Source organism: Hyperoodon ampullatus, assembly GCF_949752795.1.
Source record: "Hyperoodon ampullatus genome assembly, chromosome: 7".
NCBI lineage: Eukaryota > Metazoa > Chordata > Mammalia > Artiodactyla > Ziphiidae > Hyperoodon > Hyperoodon ampullatus.
Window position 1 is genome coordinate 79,689,606 of NC_136920.1, and position 18,063 is coordinate 79,707,668.

The 18,063-nt window shown below is 35.4% G+C and overlaps 2 pseudogenes across 2 annotated transcripts in view; both read left to right on the top strand.

Moving 5' to 3' along the window:
* Positions 1 to 18,063, top strand: part of LOC307055636 (centrosomal protein of 78 kDa-like) — a 359,743-nt pseudogene that overhangs the window by 144,164 nt on the left and 197,516 nt on the right. The gene's annotated exons all lie outside the window — the stretch shown is intronic.
* The window catches only part of LOC307056613 (ferritin heavy chain-like), a 35,108-nt pseudogene continuing 19,130 nt past the window's right edge, over positions 2,086 to 18,063 (top strand). Inside the window, exon 1 of the transcript in view lies at positions 2,086 to 2,175. The product of the transcript in view is annotated as a ferritin heavy chain-like (transcript). The remainder of the gene's footprint in view (positions 2,176 to 18,063) is intronic.

The window sequence follows — 18,063 nt, forward strand, 5'->3', positions numbered from 1 at the left end:
AACTTTACACAACACAGCTTCTTGGTTGTGTTTCCGTTTGCTAGGTCAGAAATGAATCTACAATTTCACAGTCATATTCTTTTCATTTGATTATTCAAGTAATAAAATATGAAGTTTCTTGATATTTCAGGAAGAACAAACTTTGCATGCTTCCACAGTGAAAATTAAGGGCAAAATTAGATGAAATTGAAGTTCAGAGAAGATGAACATAATGATGCATGCCTGGAATGATTTATAAAGAAATATTAAACAAGGGAGACTAAATTTGGAAAACTTGGAAAAGCAGATGACTAAGTAGAAACATAATTATATACAAATATTTGATCATATCAAAAGAGAGAAAGTGACACATAGAAGCCAAGCATATAGAGAATTAACAATGTCATGTTGATTAAAAAAAAAGGAAAATCAAAATGAAAACTAAAAGAGAAAGCTAGTATAATAATCTGATATTGAAAAGGTTTCCTAGACAACAAGATGTCAAAAATGTTTTTATTGTGCATTGGTATAAAAACCCAAAATTATGGTAACAATTACCTTTAAGATACAACATTAACATGCTCCCTAATACTTCAAGAAGCAAAACATTGGGCAATTGAGCAAACAGATGGGATCCTACATCGATAATCACTTTTCAGAAATATGGCTTTGAGAGATGTTAAACAACCTCAGCAGGCTCCTTTTCAATAGCCTTATCTCCTGATATTGACTTCCATGGCCAGAATAGGATGGATAATTGGAAGACTCTGATTTTCATACAGTAATGTAATCTCTTTCATTTGAGTGAAGTGAGCTCTGAAAGCATTACTTGGAACACATGGTGCTGATTCATTACATTTCACTTGATAATTGTAATAATGGGTGTGTGTAATTTTAATTGTACATCTCTCATCATATGGAAAAAGTATATGCCATATCACAAAGTGGGGAGATAGTGAACTTTCAAAGGTATCTGATTATCAGATGTTTTCCTAACTGGCCATTAACTGTAGGCAATTTGCTAATCATCTTTTCTTCTTTAAATGAAAATGTCACGTTGTCCTTGACCTTAAGTGGAGATGTTCTGCCTGTGATTCATACTGCAGGGAATAATAATAATAATAACAGTTACACACAATGGTCACTAGACTAAACCAAGTTCCCATTGAATGACGGTCACCTAAATTTTTATTCCTTTGCTTCATACTTTAGCTTCTGACACACCAATCTTAGGTCATCCTGGTTGTACTGACACATTTAATTCTATTTCACTGATTTGCAATCTTAACCTGCCCCACTCAAAACTTACTCAGAAAAAATGTACTTCAAGGATGAAGTCTGAACAAAATATTTGAAATAATTCATATGGCAAAATTTATTTCATCTAGGAAAGAATTGGTAGAAATTTTATTATAGGAAAACGTAATGCTTGTATCTTTAATTGAAATAGTTTGAGGATACAGCACACACTGTGACACAAAATGGGAACTTAACAAACATGTGTTGAGCAAACAAAAGAATAAAAAATGGATTTTAAGAAAGATACAAGTTGCAGCCATGGCTGAAGAATTATATCTAATATGTAATTTGTGTATTGGAGTATTATTGGCTATGGCAAAAGAAGAGCTATGCTGCATCAAACTTGTAAAACACCTAATGTTGTATGCTAAGGATTTTGGTATTTATTTCATGGATTTTAAAGTAGATAAATTTCATGAGTATTGGGGGAAAAGAAAAATAGAATGGGATGGATGTTAAGCGAGAACTTGGTTTCAATGATGTGAGTGTGAGCTACAATTTCTAAGGATGGAGATCAGTAAGAATGTAATAAGGTACAGATCTTCCTCAACTTATGATTGGGTAATATCCTGAGAAATCCACTGTAGCTTGAAAATATCATATATTGAAAATGCATTTCATAGACCTAACCTACCAAACCGCATAGCTTGTTAGCCTACCTTAAACAGGCTTGGAACACTTACACTAGCCTACATTTGGGCAAAATAATCTAACAAAAAGCCTATTTTTAATAAAGAGTTAAATATCTCATGTAATTTATTGAATACTGCACTGAAAGTGAAAAACAGAATGGTTAATGGGTACAGAATGGCTTTAAGTGTACCAGTTGTTCCCATTCATGATAGCGTGGCTGACTCGGAGCTGCAGCTCACTCCTGCTGCCCAGCATCACGAAAGAGTATCATACCACACATCGCTAGCCTGGGAAAAGATAAAATTCAAAATCTGAAGTATGGTTTCTACTGAATGTGTATTACTTCCACACCATCACAAAGCCGAACCACGGTAAGTCAGGGACTGACGATATTTGATGATTTGGAAGTCATTGGTGACTTTTGAGAAGGTAGATTGACAAACAGGTGGAGACAAAGCAAGAAAAAGTCAATTACATTTTCTGTTCTGGCCAAAATAGAGTAACAGGGATCAGAGTTACCCTCTGGAACACCTAAAAAAAAAGGGTAGGGAAATAAGACAACAGTTTGCAAGACACTGGACATCAAGGAGCAGAGACTCATTCCTGAGAGACAGGAAATAAATGATGTGAGCCTTATGGTTGCTTCACGTTACCTGAGTTTCCAGGCCACAGCTCAGGGAGGGGGATCCCAGGCAGAGACCAGCAGTCTCACTAAATAAAGGAGAAAGGGCTGAGAGACTCTACAGAACACGGTGGGTAGAGTTTTCAAGATAGAGTACCAGAGAGGAGAACGATTCACAGAGAAGGAACTCCAGAATCTTGCACCTAACTGTTCAGCTGTTTACTGTTCACTGATTGGCAATCTTAACTGTTCAGCTGATTACTGTTCAGCTAACTGTTCAGCTGATTACTGATCAGCTTATGTGTGTGAGTACATTACTAGAGGGCAGGAAAGGAACCACTTAAATGGACTATAGAAAAGAGTGCCTAGTATTCATATAGGGCCTGAGATACTGACTTTTCCTATCAGCCAGACTGTAAAACCTCAAGATTAACAGGGCAATGGACAATATACATGGAAAGGTCTTGCCTCGGTGGTTGGGAATATTTAACCATATATTATAAAAGAACAATACAGGAACATTATTTAGCCATATAATATAACAGGAGACTTCTATATTTCTTTCTACCAAATCTTTAAAAGGACCTAAAAGGATCAAACCATTTCCAAGCAACTTCACAGTATCCCAGAAAAAAAGGTAAAAAATATTTGTAAAAATAAAAAATTATCCAGCACCCAAAAAGGTAAAATTTACAATGGCTGGCATCCAATAATCAATTATCAAGGAAGCAAAGAGGCAGTAATCGCCCTTGTAATGAAGAAATGAAGCAATCAAAGCCAACTCATAATCAACACAGATGTTAGAATTAGCAGAAATGACCATAGAACAATTCTTATTACTATACTCAAAAGGTTCAAAAAGTTAAGTTAGAGACATGCAATATATTTTTTAAAGTCCTAAATCAAACTGCTAGAAATGAAAAATGCAAAGTGTAAGATAATAAAAAAAACACACATTGAATGGCATCCATGACATTATTAGACACTGCAGATTAGTGAACTTGAAGACTAAGCAAGAAATATTAACCAAAATAAAACACAAACAAAAAGAAAAGATTTTTCAAAATGAGCAGAGCATCAGTAAACTGTTTGAAGAAAACTTCAAACAATCTAATGTATATATATAAAAAATTGGAGTCTCCAAAGGAGAGGAGAGAGAAGGCAAGACAGAAAACCTGTTTGACGAAATAATGGCAACTTTTCCCCGATTTTAATGGAAACTATGTCCCCAAATCCAAGAACTTCAACAAACTTCAAGCACAAGAAACATAAAAAAAAAGAACAAGTCATATCGCAAACAAATTGTTCAAAAACCGTGATAAACAGAAAAGTTTTAAAGCAGCCAGAGGGAAAAAAGACACATTACATACAAAGAAACAAAAATCAGTATGAAATTAGACCTCTTATCTGAATAATGCAACTGAGAAAAAGTAGACAGCCTCCTTAAAGAAAGAAAAAAAATTGGTAAACTTAGAATTCTATGTACAGTGAAAACATCTCTTTAAACCAAGGCAAAATAGGGATTTTTTTCAGTCATACGAAAGATGAACAAATTCATCACCAGCAGACATAAAGTACCCCCAAAAGAGTTGAATAATTTCAATTAGGCAGAAGGAAAATTATACCAGATGGAAATAAGTATCTAAAGGAATAAAGAGTAGTGAAATTGATAACTACATGGGTAGATAAATAAGATTTCCTATATATTAAAATCATTGGTGATTCAGTATTTAAAGAAAGGTATTTTTTTAGGTAGTATGGAATTTATAAGATACAAAAGAGCAAAATGGATGTCAACAGTAGAACAAAATTGGGAGGAGAACTCAATCAAATAGAAGACAGAAAAAATAGAGATAAATCAATGAAGGTAAAAGCTGATTCTTTAAGAAGACCAATAAAGTATAGTAACCTCAAGCCAGTCTAATTAGTAAAAAAAAAAGACTGCTAAAATCAGCAACGGAAGAGGTGACATCACTCTACAGATTCCACAGCTATCTAAAGGATAACAAGAAGTAACATGTATACTTTGACTACAATTTTGACAAGATAGATGAAATAGATATATTCCTTGAAATACACAAACTAATAAAGTTCATTCAAGAATAAATAGACAATGTGAATATACCTATATCTATTAAAGAAGTTGAATTTTGCTTCAGGTTCATCAATATTTTATCAACTATGAGACCAACATTCATATATACTCCTCTCATATTTTTGTAATGCTATGAACATTACACTGTTGTATCAATTACTGGTGAAAATGAAGCCATAAGTAAAAGCAGAATTACTCTTTAAAAAAAATGATCTAGTTGGGCTTCCCTGGTGGCACAGTGGTTGAGAGACCGCCTGCCGATGCAGGGGACGTGGGTTCGTGCCACAGTCTGGGAAGATCCCACATGCCGCGGAGCAGCTGGGCCCGTGAGCCATGGCCGCTGAACCTGCGTGTCTGGAGCCTGCGCTCTGCAATGGGAGAGGCCACAACAGTGAAAGGTCCATGTACCGCAAAAAAAAAAAAAAAAAAAGATCTTGTTAAGTCACTACAGCATGGGAGGAATCTCAAAATAATAGTGTTGAGTAAAAAGAGAATTGTATAGCTCCACTTATATTAAGATTGTAATGAAATAATTATGACAATTATTTTGTTAACCAAAAATTTAAACCTATGGTCAAAACAATGTTAACTCTCCTTAATGAAATTATTAACTCCCCTTTTACAATTCCATCAAGCCCCCAAAAGCAGATTGAATACTACTTACTTAAATTGTAGGTAAAACTTGAGTTATGCCATTTTACCTTATCTCCCAACTAAATATAATTTTTATATTTTACAATATTCATAAAAATTCACCACAAAGGAATATTTCCATATCCTATATCACAGATACAGAACAGCAGGGTGCTTCAAGTCCCTGGCAAATGTAGTTTGCAAAACAGACATCTGTGATCAAAACTACACAGCAACATCAAATATCCTCAGAAATCTATTCATATGCTTTGCATTTCATGAATAGCAATTTAAAATTCACTCATTAAGAAATCAAGCAACTCCTTTACATTTCCAAAATAACAGCTAAAACTGTCTGGGACAGGAAAATTTGTAGCTAGAAAAATTCATAGTGCAGACCTAAAGTGTACTTCTGTTTCCATTAATGAAGGAATTCATAGATAAATGGAAGTATATGTATATATTTCATCCTTATAGGAGAGGATATCTGTTTATGTGCAAATATTCTATCTCAAATGAAGTTGGCCTGTGAGCATCGTGTGCCTGAAGAACCAGGTCCTTTCTATGTAGTTTTGGAAGCCAAAGCCTAGAATTGCTCTCTAATCTAAAATTTCTCACCACAACCTTAAGTCCATATCACTGCTGTATCTTATTTATGCAATGATTTCCAAATTAGTCTCTCTTCTTAAGTATATTTTTATAAAATGCAAATCTGGTCAAATTCATATGCTTGTTAATTCTCCAGGCTCATCTAAACTTACCTATACGCATAAACACATCTCTCTCACACACACACAGCCACACAAACACACTCTTACATTCCAGATTCCAGTCAACATGTCCTTTTCATACCTCTATGTCTTTGTACATGATCTTCCCTATTGTTAGGGTTTCACTCAGGCCACTGTGATCTTGTTTCAATGCTCTCTCCTTCGAGGCCAATTTTATGATTGGTTTTATTAAGATCTTATGTTTTTAGACAAGGACCCTCATTTGCCAGTTGCCTTCTACTGAAGAATTCATTCTAATACTCCAGACAAATGAGTAACTAATGCCTTCAAAATCTAGGAAATTGGGGCTTCCCTGGTGGTGCAGTGGTTGAGAGTCCGCCTGCCGATGCAGGGGACGCGGGTTCATGCCCCGGTCCGGGAAGATCCCACATGCCGCGGAGCGGCTGGGCCCGTGAGCCATGGCCGCTGAGCCTGCGCGTCGGGAGCCTGTGCTCCGCAATGGGAGAGGCCACAACAGTGAGAGGACCGCGTACCCCCCCCCCCAAAAAAATCTAGGAAATTGAAAAACTTATTTACTCACACATCAAAGAGGCCAATATTATGCCCTCTGGCTCAGCATTATCTGGTTTCTGTGGCTCTTCATTCAAGCCTTTGACTTTGTGAAGCAGCTTTCACCCTTACACTATTCCATCCCATAAAATCTGCTTTTCCACATTTTGGTTACGTGACCTTGCATTTCACAGAACACATTTACTCAACTATAAAGTGGAAACCATATCATCAAACTCAAACTTTGGTGAGAATTAAATGATCACTTTACATAAGTCCCTAATATTACAAGCATCACAGAATGATACTCAGCAAATATTTGTAGAAGAGTAGGAGGGAGAGAGGAAGGAAGGAGAGTTCCAAAAAGGTACAGAGAACCCAAGACAAAAAAAGCTTTAATGGGGTTTATCTTGTGTGATAGCCTTCAATTAAAGCTCAGTCGATCTTATCTATTAAGATGAAAAAAATGTATTTGCAAAATGAGAGTCACTAGAAAAGCTTCCTATTGCTTATTGGTGATGGCTACTTCCAGTGAAATAAACTTTCCTTGGAGAAATTATGTGGTTTTTTCCACTGCTGTAATTACCTGTATTGGTATAAGTTGTCATATAGAAATAAACAGGAGCAATGTTTGATCTCTTTGGATTTTTTTTTTTTTAGCATCAATGAGACTTTAAGAAATAACCTGCCCTCAAACCTGTAGTTTTTAGGAGAGAGAAACCAGCAGAGCCTTATATATCTGTGTTAGTGTAGCCTCCTAAAGTTTTCAAAGTCCATTCACAATCTTTGGGTTTTGCTTTGTGTTTTTTTTTTTTTTTGGTTGGTTGGTTGGTTTTTTTGTGGTACGCGGGCCTCTCACCGCTGCGGCCTCTCCCGTTGCGGAGCACAGGCTCCGGACGCGCAGGCTCAGCGGCCATGGCTCACGGGCCCAGCCGCTCCGCGGCATGTGGGATCCTTCCGGACCGGGGCACGAACCCGTGTCCCCTGCATCGGCAGGCGGACCCCCAACCACTGCGCCACCAGGGAAGCCCATCTTTGGTTTTTTTGAGGTTAACGATATAGAGAAACCAGAGGGTATTATTGTCTTCATTTTAATAACTGAGAAAACTCCAGATAACTTGAGTTACCTAAAGTGTGAGATCTGAGTCAGTGTCTTCTAATTGTGTGCATTATTTCCACACTGACATTCAGCAATATTATGAAAAATGAAATATACATCTTGAAACCTTGGACCCCAACTATTGAAACTAGGGCAATAACATATGTACCGGAGCCTCTAATAAAGAAAACACAAAGATATGCTTTCATTTTCTGGAATGAGTTGTACCCTGCTTTTCATCTTGCCTGTTGTTGGTCAGTTATGTGGCAGGAGGGGGAATAAATTCCTTTCTGGATGTAAAAGCCACAGACAAGGTGGAAGTGGACTGCATGGCCACTCATACTCGTATCATGCTCTCCTGATCTTTCACCATTTAAAAATAACTTAAGGATATTGTTCTCTTTCAATCTATCATTAGAGTAAATAAGGAACTTTTATTGTGCATAATAAAGACAATGCCTTTAAGTAAGCAAATATTTATGGCATAATTTATTCAACAGATATTTCCATCATGAGGAAGAAACTGATAGTACATGGAAGGATTGAAAGGTAATGAATAGCCACTCCTGTTATTTAATATCTTACAAAATAGAAACCTGTGATTTCTTAATTATCGCCCTTTCACTGCTTCTTTTTTGCCCAAGTGCAGAGCACTTAACTTTTTACATCAAATGGTATCCTACTAAAAAAGGGAAAATATTATACCTCATCCTATTTTTTGAAACATATATTTTCTATTTGCTACAACCCTAGTGAAAACAAACATTGTGTAATTATTAAACATTGCTAACCAGGTTAATTATGCTCATATTAAAATTCTTTAAAATAAAGATTTGCTGAGGTTAGGAAAATAGGTTGCAGTAGGCTGGAGCAAACTTTCTCTCTGTTAAAATTCCCTTTGGTGATATGTGTGTCCATGTGAGCCTCCACTTTAAGCCAGCCACGTGCCTAAAGGTGATGGTATATTATACAAATATTATAATAATCAATTGTATTACAGTGTCACATAAGGGGTAACAAAACCTTTGGAGAATTTCGTTCTAGGAATATGTAGTTTAATAAAGAAACAGGAAATTGTTTTTCATTTCTGACACTCTGCATGAAACAGCATTAAAAGTCCAGCCTTTTGAGCCAGGCAGAAATGAGTTCATAGTCCAGCACTGCCATGTTGTTATCCTGCGGCTATAGGCAAGTGGCTTTGCAGAATATGTTATCTCATATACATACATATATACATACATACATACATACATATATATATATATATATATATATATATATATATATATATACACACACACATACATATATACCTAAATATAAAAGAATATTATTCAACCATAAAAAAGAAGGATCTCCTACCATCTGTGACAGGGCTGGACCTTGAGGACATTATGCCAAGTGAAATAAGCCCGACAGAGAAAGACAAACACTCTATGATCTCACTTATATGTCGAATCTAAAACAAAAAACTCACAGAAACAGCAGAATGGTGGTTGTTAGGTACTGGTGGGTGAGGGAAATGGGTAGATGTTGGTCAAAGTGCACAAACTTCCAGTTATAAGGTGAGTAAGCTCTGGGGACCTAAAATACAACATGGTGACTATGGTTAACAGTGCCATATTATATACTTGAAAGTTGCTAAGACAAACCTTAAATGTTCTCACCACATACACACAAACATTTAATTATGTGAGGCAATGGATAAACTAACCTTACTGTAGTAATCATTTCATAATACATACAGGTAACAAATCATCACATTATATACCTGAAACTTATACAATGTTATTTCTCAATTATATCTCAATAAAGCTGAAAATTTTTTTAATTAAGAAAATAAAAATTGGGCTTTCCTAGTGGCACAGTGGTTAAGAATCTGCATGCCAAACTTGCACAAGCCTCTTAGATAGCCTCATCCACCAGAGGGCAGACAGCAGAAGCAAGAAGAACTACAATCCTGCAGCCTGTGGAAAAAAAACCACATTCACAGAAAGACAGACAAGATGAAAAGGCAGAGGGCTATGTACCAGATGAAGGAACAAGAGGAAACCCCAGAAAAACAACTAAATGAAGTGGAGATAGGCAACCTTCCAGAAAAAGAATTCAGAATAATGATAGTGAAGATTATGATGCAGGACCTCAGAAAAACAATGGAGGCAAAGACTGAGAAGATGCAAGAAATGTTTAACAAAGACCTAGAAGAATTAAAGAACAAACAAACAGAGATGAACAATACAATAACTGAAATGAAAACTACACTAGAGGAATCAATAGCAGAATAACTGAGGCAGAAGAACAGATAAGTGACCTGAAAGACAGAATGGTGGAGTTCACTGCTGCGGAACAGAATAAAGAAAAAAGAATGGAAAGAAATGAAGACACCCTAAGAGACCTCTCGGACAACATTAAATGCAACAACACTCGCATTATAGGGGTCCCAGAAGGAGAAGAGAGAGAGAAAGGACCCGAGAAAATATTTGAAGAGATTATAGTCGAAAACTTCCCTAACGTGGGAAAGGAAATAACCACCCAAGTCCAGGAAGGGCAGTGAGTCCCATGCAGGATAAACCCAAGGAGAAAAACGCCAAGACACATAGTAATCCAATTGGCAAAAATTAAAGACAAAGAAAAATTACTGAAAGCAGCAAGGGAAAAACGACAAATAACATACGAGGGAACTCCCATAAGGTTAACAGCCGATTTCTCAGCAGAAACTCTACAAGCCAGAAGGGTGTGGCATGATACCCTTAAAGTGATGAAAGGGAAGAACCTACAGCCAAGATTACTCTACCCGGCAAGGATCTCATTCAGTTTCAATGGAGAAATCAAAAGCTTTACAGACAAGCAAAAGCTAGGAGAATTCAGCACCACCAAACCAGCTCTACAACAAATGCTAAAGGAACTTCTCTAAGCGGGAAACACAAGAGAAGAAAAGGACCTACAAAAACGAACCCAAAACAATTAAGAAAATGGTCATAGGAACATACATATCGATAATTACCTTAAATGTGAATGCATTAAATGCTCCAACCAAAAGACACAGGCTTGCTGAATGGATACAAAAACAAGACCCATATATATGCTGTCTACAAGAGACCCACTTCAGACCTAGGGACACATACAAACTGAAAGTGAGGGGATGGAAAAAGATATTCCATGCAAAAGGAAATCAAAAGAAAGCTGGAGTAGCAATACTCATATCAGATAAAATAGACTTTAAAATAAAGAATGTTACAAGAGACAAGGAAGGACGCTACATAAAGATCAAGGGATCAATCCAAGAAGGAGATATAACAATTATAAATGTATATGCACCCAACACAGAAGCACCTCAATACATAAGGCAACTGCTAACAGCTACAAAAGAGGAAATCGACAGTAACACAATAATAGTGGGGGACTTTAACACCTCACTTACACCAATGGACAGATCATCCAAAATGAAAATAAATAAGGAAACAGAAGCTTTAAATGACCCAATAGACCAGATAGATTTAATTGATATTTATAGGACATTCCATCCAACAGCAGATTACACTTTCTTCTCAAGTGCACATGGAACATTCTTCAAGATAGATCACATCCTGGGTCACAAATCAAGTCTCAGTAAATTTAAGAAACTTGAAACCATATCAAGCATCTTTTCTGACCACAATGCTATGAGATTAGAAATGAATTACAGGGGAAAAAAACGTAAAAAACATAAACACATGGAGGCTAAACAATACGTTCCTAAATAACCAAGAGACCACTGAAGAAGTCAAAGAGGAAATCAAAAAATACCTAGAGACAAATGACAATGAAAACGAGACGATCCAAAACCAATGGGATGCAGCAAAAGCAGTTCTAAGAGGGAACTTTATAGCTATACAAGCCTACCTCAAGAAACAAGAAAAATCTCAAATAAACAATCTAACCTTAAACCTAAAGGAACTAGAGAAAAAAGAACAAACAAAACCCAAAGTTAGCAGAAGGAAAGAAATCATAAAGATCAGAGCAGAAATAAATGAAATAGAAACAAAGAAAACAATAACAAAGATCAATAAAACTAAAAGCTAGTTCTTTGAGAAGATAAACAAAATTGATAAACCAGTAGCCAGACTCATCAAGAAAAAGAGGGAGAGGACTTAAATCAATAAAATTAGAAATGAAAAAGGAGAAGTAACAACAGACACTGCAGAAATACAAAGCATCCTGAGACTACTACAAGCAACTCTATGCCAATAAAATGGACAACCTGGAAGAAATGGACAAATTCTTAGAAAGGTATAACCTTCCAAGACTGAACCAGGAAGAAATAGAAAATATGAACAGACCAATCACAAGTAATGAAATTGAAACTGTGATTAAAAATCTTCCAACAAGCAAAAGTCCAGGACCAGATGGCTTCACATGTGAATTCTATCAAACATTTACAGAAGAGCTAACACCCATCCTTCTCAAAGTCCTCCAAAAAATTGCAGAGGAAGGAACATTCCCAAACTCATTCTATGAGGCCACCATCACCCTGGTACCAAAACCAGACAAAGATACTACAAAAAAAGGAAAATTACAGACCAATATCACTGATGAACATAGGTGCAAAAATACTCAGAAAAATACTAGTAAACATAATCCAACAACACATTAAAAGGATCATACACCACGATCAAGTGGGATTTATTCCAGGGATGAAAGGTTTCCTCAATATACGCAAATCAATCAATGTGATACACCATATTAACAAATTGAAGAAGAAAAACCATATGATCATCTCAACAGATGCAGAAAAAGCTTTTGACAAAATTCAACACCCATTTATGATAAAAACTCTCCAGAAAGGGGGCATAGAGGGAACCTACCTCAACATCATAAAGGCCATATATGACAAACACACAGCAAACATCATTCTCAATGGTGAAAAACTGGAAGCATTTCCTCTAAGATCAGGAACAAGAAAACGATGTCCACTCTCATCACTATTATTCAACATAGTTTTGGAAGTCCTAACCATGGCAATCAGAGAAGAAAAAGAAATAAAAGGAATACAAATTGGAAAAAAAGAAGTAAAACTGTTACTGTTTGCAGATGACATGATATATACATAGAGAATCCTAAAGATGCCAACAGAAAAGTACTAGAGCTAATCAATGAATTTGGTAAGTAGCAGGATACAAAATTAATGCACAGAAATCTCTTGCATTCCTGTACACTAATGATGAAAAATCTGAAAGAGAAATTAAGGAAACACTCCCATTTATCACTACAACAAAAGAATAAAACACCTAGAAATAAACCTACCTAGGGAGACAAAAGACCTGTATGCAGAAAACTGTAAGACACTAATGAAAGAAATTAAAGATGATACCAACAGATGGAGACATATACCATGTTCCTGGGTTGGAAGAATCAATATTGTGAAAATGACTCTACTACCCAAAGCAATCTACAGATTCAATGCAATCCCTATCAAATTACCAATGGCATTTTTTATGGAACTAGAATAAAATATCTTAATACTTGTATGGAGACACAAAAGACCCCAAATAGCCAAAGCAGTCTTGAGGGAAAAAAAACGGAGATGGAGGAATCAGACTCACTGACTTCAGACTATACGACAAAGCTACAGTAATCAAGACAATATGGTACTGGCACAAAAACAGAAACATAGATCAATGGAACAAGATAGAAATCCCAGAGATAAACCCACTAACCTATAGTCAAATAATCTATGACAAAGGAGGCAACGATATACAATGGAGAAAAGACAGTCCCTTCAATAAGTGGTGCTGGGAAAATTGGACAGCTACATGTAAAAGAATGAAATTCGAACACTCCCTAACACCATACACAAAAATAATCTCATAATGGATTAGTGACCTAAATGTAAGACTGGACACTATTAAACTCTTAGAGGAAAACCTAGGAAGAACACTCTTTGATAGATACCACAGCAAGATCTTTTTTGATCCACCTCCTAGAGTAATGGAAATAAAACCAAAAATAAACAAATGGGACCTAATGAAACCTCAAAGCTTTTGCACAGCAAAGGAAACCATAAACGAGATGAAAGACAACCCTCAGAATGGGAGAAAATATTTGCAAACAGATCAACGGACAAAGGATTAATCTCCAAAATATACAAACAGCTCATGCAGCTCAATATTAAGGAAACAAACAACCCAATCCAAAAATGGGCAGAAGACCTACATAGACATTTCTCCAAAGAAGACATACAGATGGCCAAGAAGCACATGAAAAGCTGCTCAACATCACTAAGTATTAGAGAAATGCAAATCAAAACTACAATGAGGTATCACCTCACACCAGTTAGAATGGACATCATCAGAAAATCTACAAACAACAAATGCTGGAGAGGGTGTGGAGAAAAGGAAACCCTCTTGCACTGTTGGTGGGAATGTAAATGGATACAGCCAGTATGGAGAACAGTATGGAGGTTCCTTAAAAAACTAAAAATAAAATTACCATAGGATCCAGCAATCCCACTACTGGGCATATACCCAGAGAAAACCATAATTCAAAAAGACACATGCACCCCAATGTTCACTGCAACACTATTTACAACAGCCAGGTCACGGAAGCAACCTAAATGGCCATCGACATACAAATGAATAAAGAAGACATGGTAATATATACAATGGAATATTACTCCGCCATAAAAAGGAACGAGATTGGGTCATTTGTTGAGACGTGGATGGACCTAGAGACTGTCATACACGCGTATGTGGAACCTAGAAAAATGGTACAGATGAAACGGGTTGCAGGGCAGAAGCTGAGACACAGATGTAGAGAACAACATATGGACACCAAGGGGGGAAAGCTGCAGGGGGGTGGTGGTGGGGGTGTGATAAATTGGGTGATTGGGATTGACATATATACACTGATGTGTATAAAATTGATGACTAATAAGAACCTGCTGCATAAAAAAATAAAATAAAATTCAAAAATTAAAAAAAAAGAAACTGCCTGCCAATACAGGGGACACGGTTTCGAGCCCTGGTCCAGGAAGATCCCACATACCGCAGAGAAACTAAGCCTGTGCACCACAACTACTGAGCCTGCGCTCTAGAGCCCGTGAGCCACAACTACTGAGCCCATGCACCACAGCTACTGAAACCTGCAAGCCTAGAGTCCATGCTCTGCAACAAGAGAAACCACCACAATAAGAAGCCCACACAACACAACAAAGAGTAGCCCCTGCTCGCCACCACTAGAGAAAGCCCATGTGCAGCAACAAAGACCCAATGTGGCCACAAATAAAATAAATAAATAAATTTATTTTTAAAAATAAATAAAAAATAAAAACCACTGAAATCTACTATATATTGTATGTTTGCAATCTTTCCTCCAATTTTTTTAAAAAGCAAATTTAGCATGATGAACCTTCAAAATTTTCACAGTACAGTACAGTGCATCAGTACCAATATTTAGTGGATCTGTATTCAGTGGACTAAAAAACTCCATAAGATCTACTACTTATTACACCATTATTATTGAGCCTCTGGGAGAGAAAAATCTGTAATGGAAACACAGACAATATCTAAGGTTCCTTTTCTGCTGTTTTTAGAGAGACAAGACAGTTACTCTTGAAATTAAATAAAAATTCAGGACAATAATATAAGAAATGTCTAAAGGCCATATAAATGTAGCCCTTGATAAGCTACTTTTTGAAGTTTAGTTCCTCTGTCTCAAACTAATCTTCAGGATTTACTGATTCCAAAAGCTACTCACATGCTGGAAATGTACTACCTACTAACACTTCTACAAGAAAAAATATAAATGAGATTTCAGTGACTAGCTGGAAAAGAAAAAAAAAAGAAAAAAGGGGGGAAAGTATTATGTTAGCCTTCCAAACTCACAACAGAAGAACCTAAAGTTTAAAAATGAACTTGAGTTTTTTCATAATGAATAGACTACTTTATCAAGGTCAGTCTTTTAAAAATAATTGCTACCACATATTAATTGAAGCCAATGAGCTAAGTGTAACATTAGCATCATTTTAAATGAATCATCTAACTTAATACTTATAATATATGGTATTATTAGCCCCATTCTTCTGATGAGTAAATCACTATATGCAAGTTCACATAGCTTGGAACAAGCTTTCAACTGAGGACTTTTTGACACAGAAGCCCAAGTCTTTCATACCTGCGAAAGAAATAAAGAATGCTTACTGCATTCATTTTGTACCTATATATCTTAAATGAAGTAGCAGTACACTGAGAATATATATAGATCATGAATTATCTCAATTCCCAGGGCTGCTATTATATCATTAAGCTATTATTGTTAACTTTCTGCTAACTACCAGAATATTGACTATTATAACTAAAATTAAAAAGAGGACTTCAATTTACAGACAAGTGAAGTCACACAGTATATGTGTGTGGTAACATCTCAAATTTGGGTATTGACTTTTACCTTTTCAGTATAACAGTTTATCAAATGACAGCATGGTGCTTAAAAGATTTTACTTATAGGCTGTTTTCAAGAGGCAAATGTCTTGGGAATTTTTCTCACTTCACTGTTCTTTAGCATAATGTATACCCTATGGCTCATTTTCCTAGTTAATGATCAACTTGAGCAATATGTCTTTTTAATGTGAATATGAAATTTGTGTTCTGCAAAGATGGTGATGACAGAACACAGCAACAAGCTTTTCATTCATTTATTTTTGCTAGTCTTTTTAAAATTAAAGTCATCTGACCAATAGTTTATGAAATTATTATTTAGAGCAAGAACCTTATTTATTTACTCCTGGGTAAGAAAATGAAAAAGTTAATAAAGTTCATAAAACTCCATTACCTAATGAACTCTAGTTCAATAATGCACCACAGACTTACATACAAAGGGCCTTGCAAACACTTAACCATGAGTTAAATCAATCAAAATAAATACAGTTGCAACCACAAAATTGACTACATTGAAAATATTTATAACATTTCTGAGAATGTTTTCTCCATCCTGCTGGGTAAAAAAGTCACTGCTGTAAACAACTGTGGTTTTTCTTGTAATTTGGCAACAAAACAGTCAATATACAATACAGCTCTTCTTATTACAAATATATAGACAGTCAATACGTATGTTGACTGATTGGTTTTACTTTTAAAAAGCTATTTCTGTGGCCCACTGTTGATCTGATTATAATAAATTTTATACCAGAAATAATCTTAACACAGTGTTTTTTTAGACCCTGTCAACAGTTAGTCTCCAAACCGACAGATCTTGATTGAATACTGTTTTCCTAATAGTGATAAGGAGGAAAGCTAAAGTAAACTTAGTCAAGCCTTTCTGTAGTACTTTAATTCCCTTCATTTAATATAATTACTATCATCTAGAAAAAGACAACCAAACTTTAACCTGTCACCAAAATAAAGATGTGATAAATTAGTTTCAAAATCCTGGAGGAGGAAATGAAATGGGCATGGAGGAAAAAATGATATTCCCTTGCTCCTATCTTCATAAAGTACTTCTAAATTTATTTATTTAATACAAAGATATTAGAAATTTCTAATAATATACCAGATTAAATTTAACAAAATTTGATTGTAAAATATGTATTTCCAATGCTGTATATTCTAAAGTGACATGGTTCCATTTCTTAAACTGCCCTGTGCCTTAATATGTTCTTTAATTTATAAATATTTTAGTAAAATAAATCTGAAAAATTCGCCCTATAAAATCGCTTCTTAGAGTTTCCCAATGCCCATGAGTTCATTAAATGCCATTTACAATAATGGATTCAAGAAATAAATTTAATATTTGTTAAGCGCAGTGTTTCCTAAAGTCATTTGACTTTAGAAAAGGTTTTTTTTTCAAGTAATACCTACGAAACTCTCATATATCAAGTGGAACATCCTTTGGAAAAACACCAGGTAAGAGAATATTATCTGTGTTTACAATTCAGATTAAGCAAGTTATAAAAATCAACACAATATTACATTTATATATTATAAATAAATAATTAAAATACTATTTCTGGAATTTAAATCTTCAGTATATGAACTGAATAATGCAATGAATCAGACAAAAGGGAAATAAAATTGAGGAAATACTACAGAATGTTAAATAAAAGTTACAGTGATTAAATATATGAGGGATAATTAAGAAATATGGTGATTAAGTCCAACACAAAACTAGCAGAAGTTCTAAAATCAGTTAACATAAGAAACAGAGAAGAAATCATCAGAGACATTAATAAAATAATATCCCTTAGCTGAACAAATATCTGAGTTTTCAGACTGAAATAGGTACACAGAGTAATTTACAGAGTTCAAAGTGTTAAAAAAAGATTCATAGCGAAACATACGCTGATGAAATTTCAGAAACTTAAGTATAAGGCTTTCTAAAAAGATGTCAGAGCAGAAAAACAAGGGACCTACTAAGGAATCAGATGTACATCTAACCCTTTACCAGAACT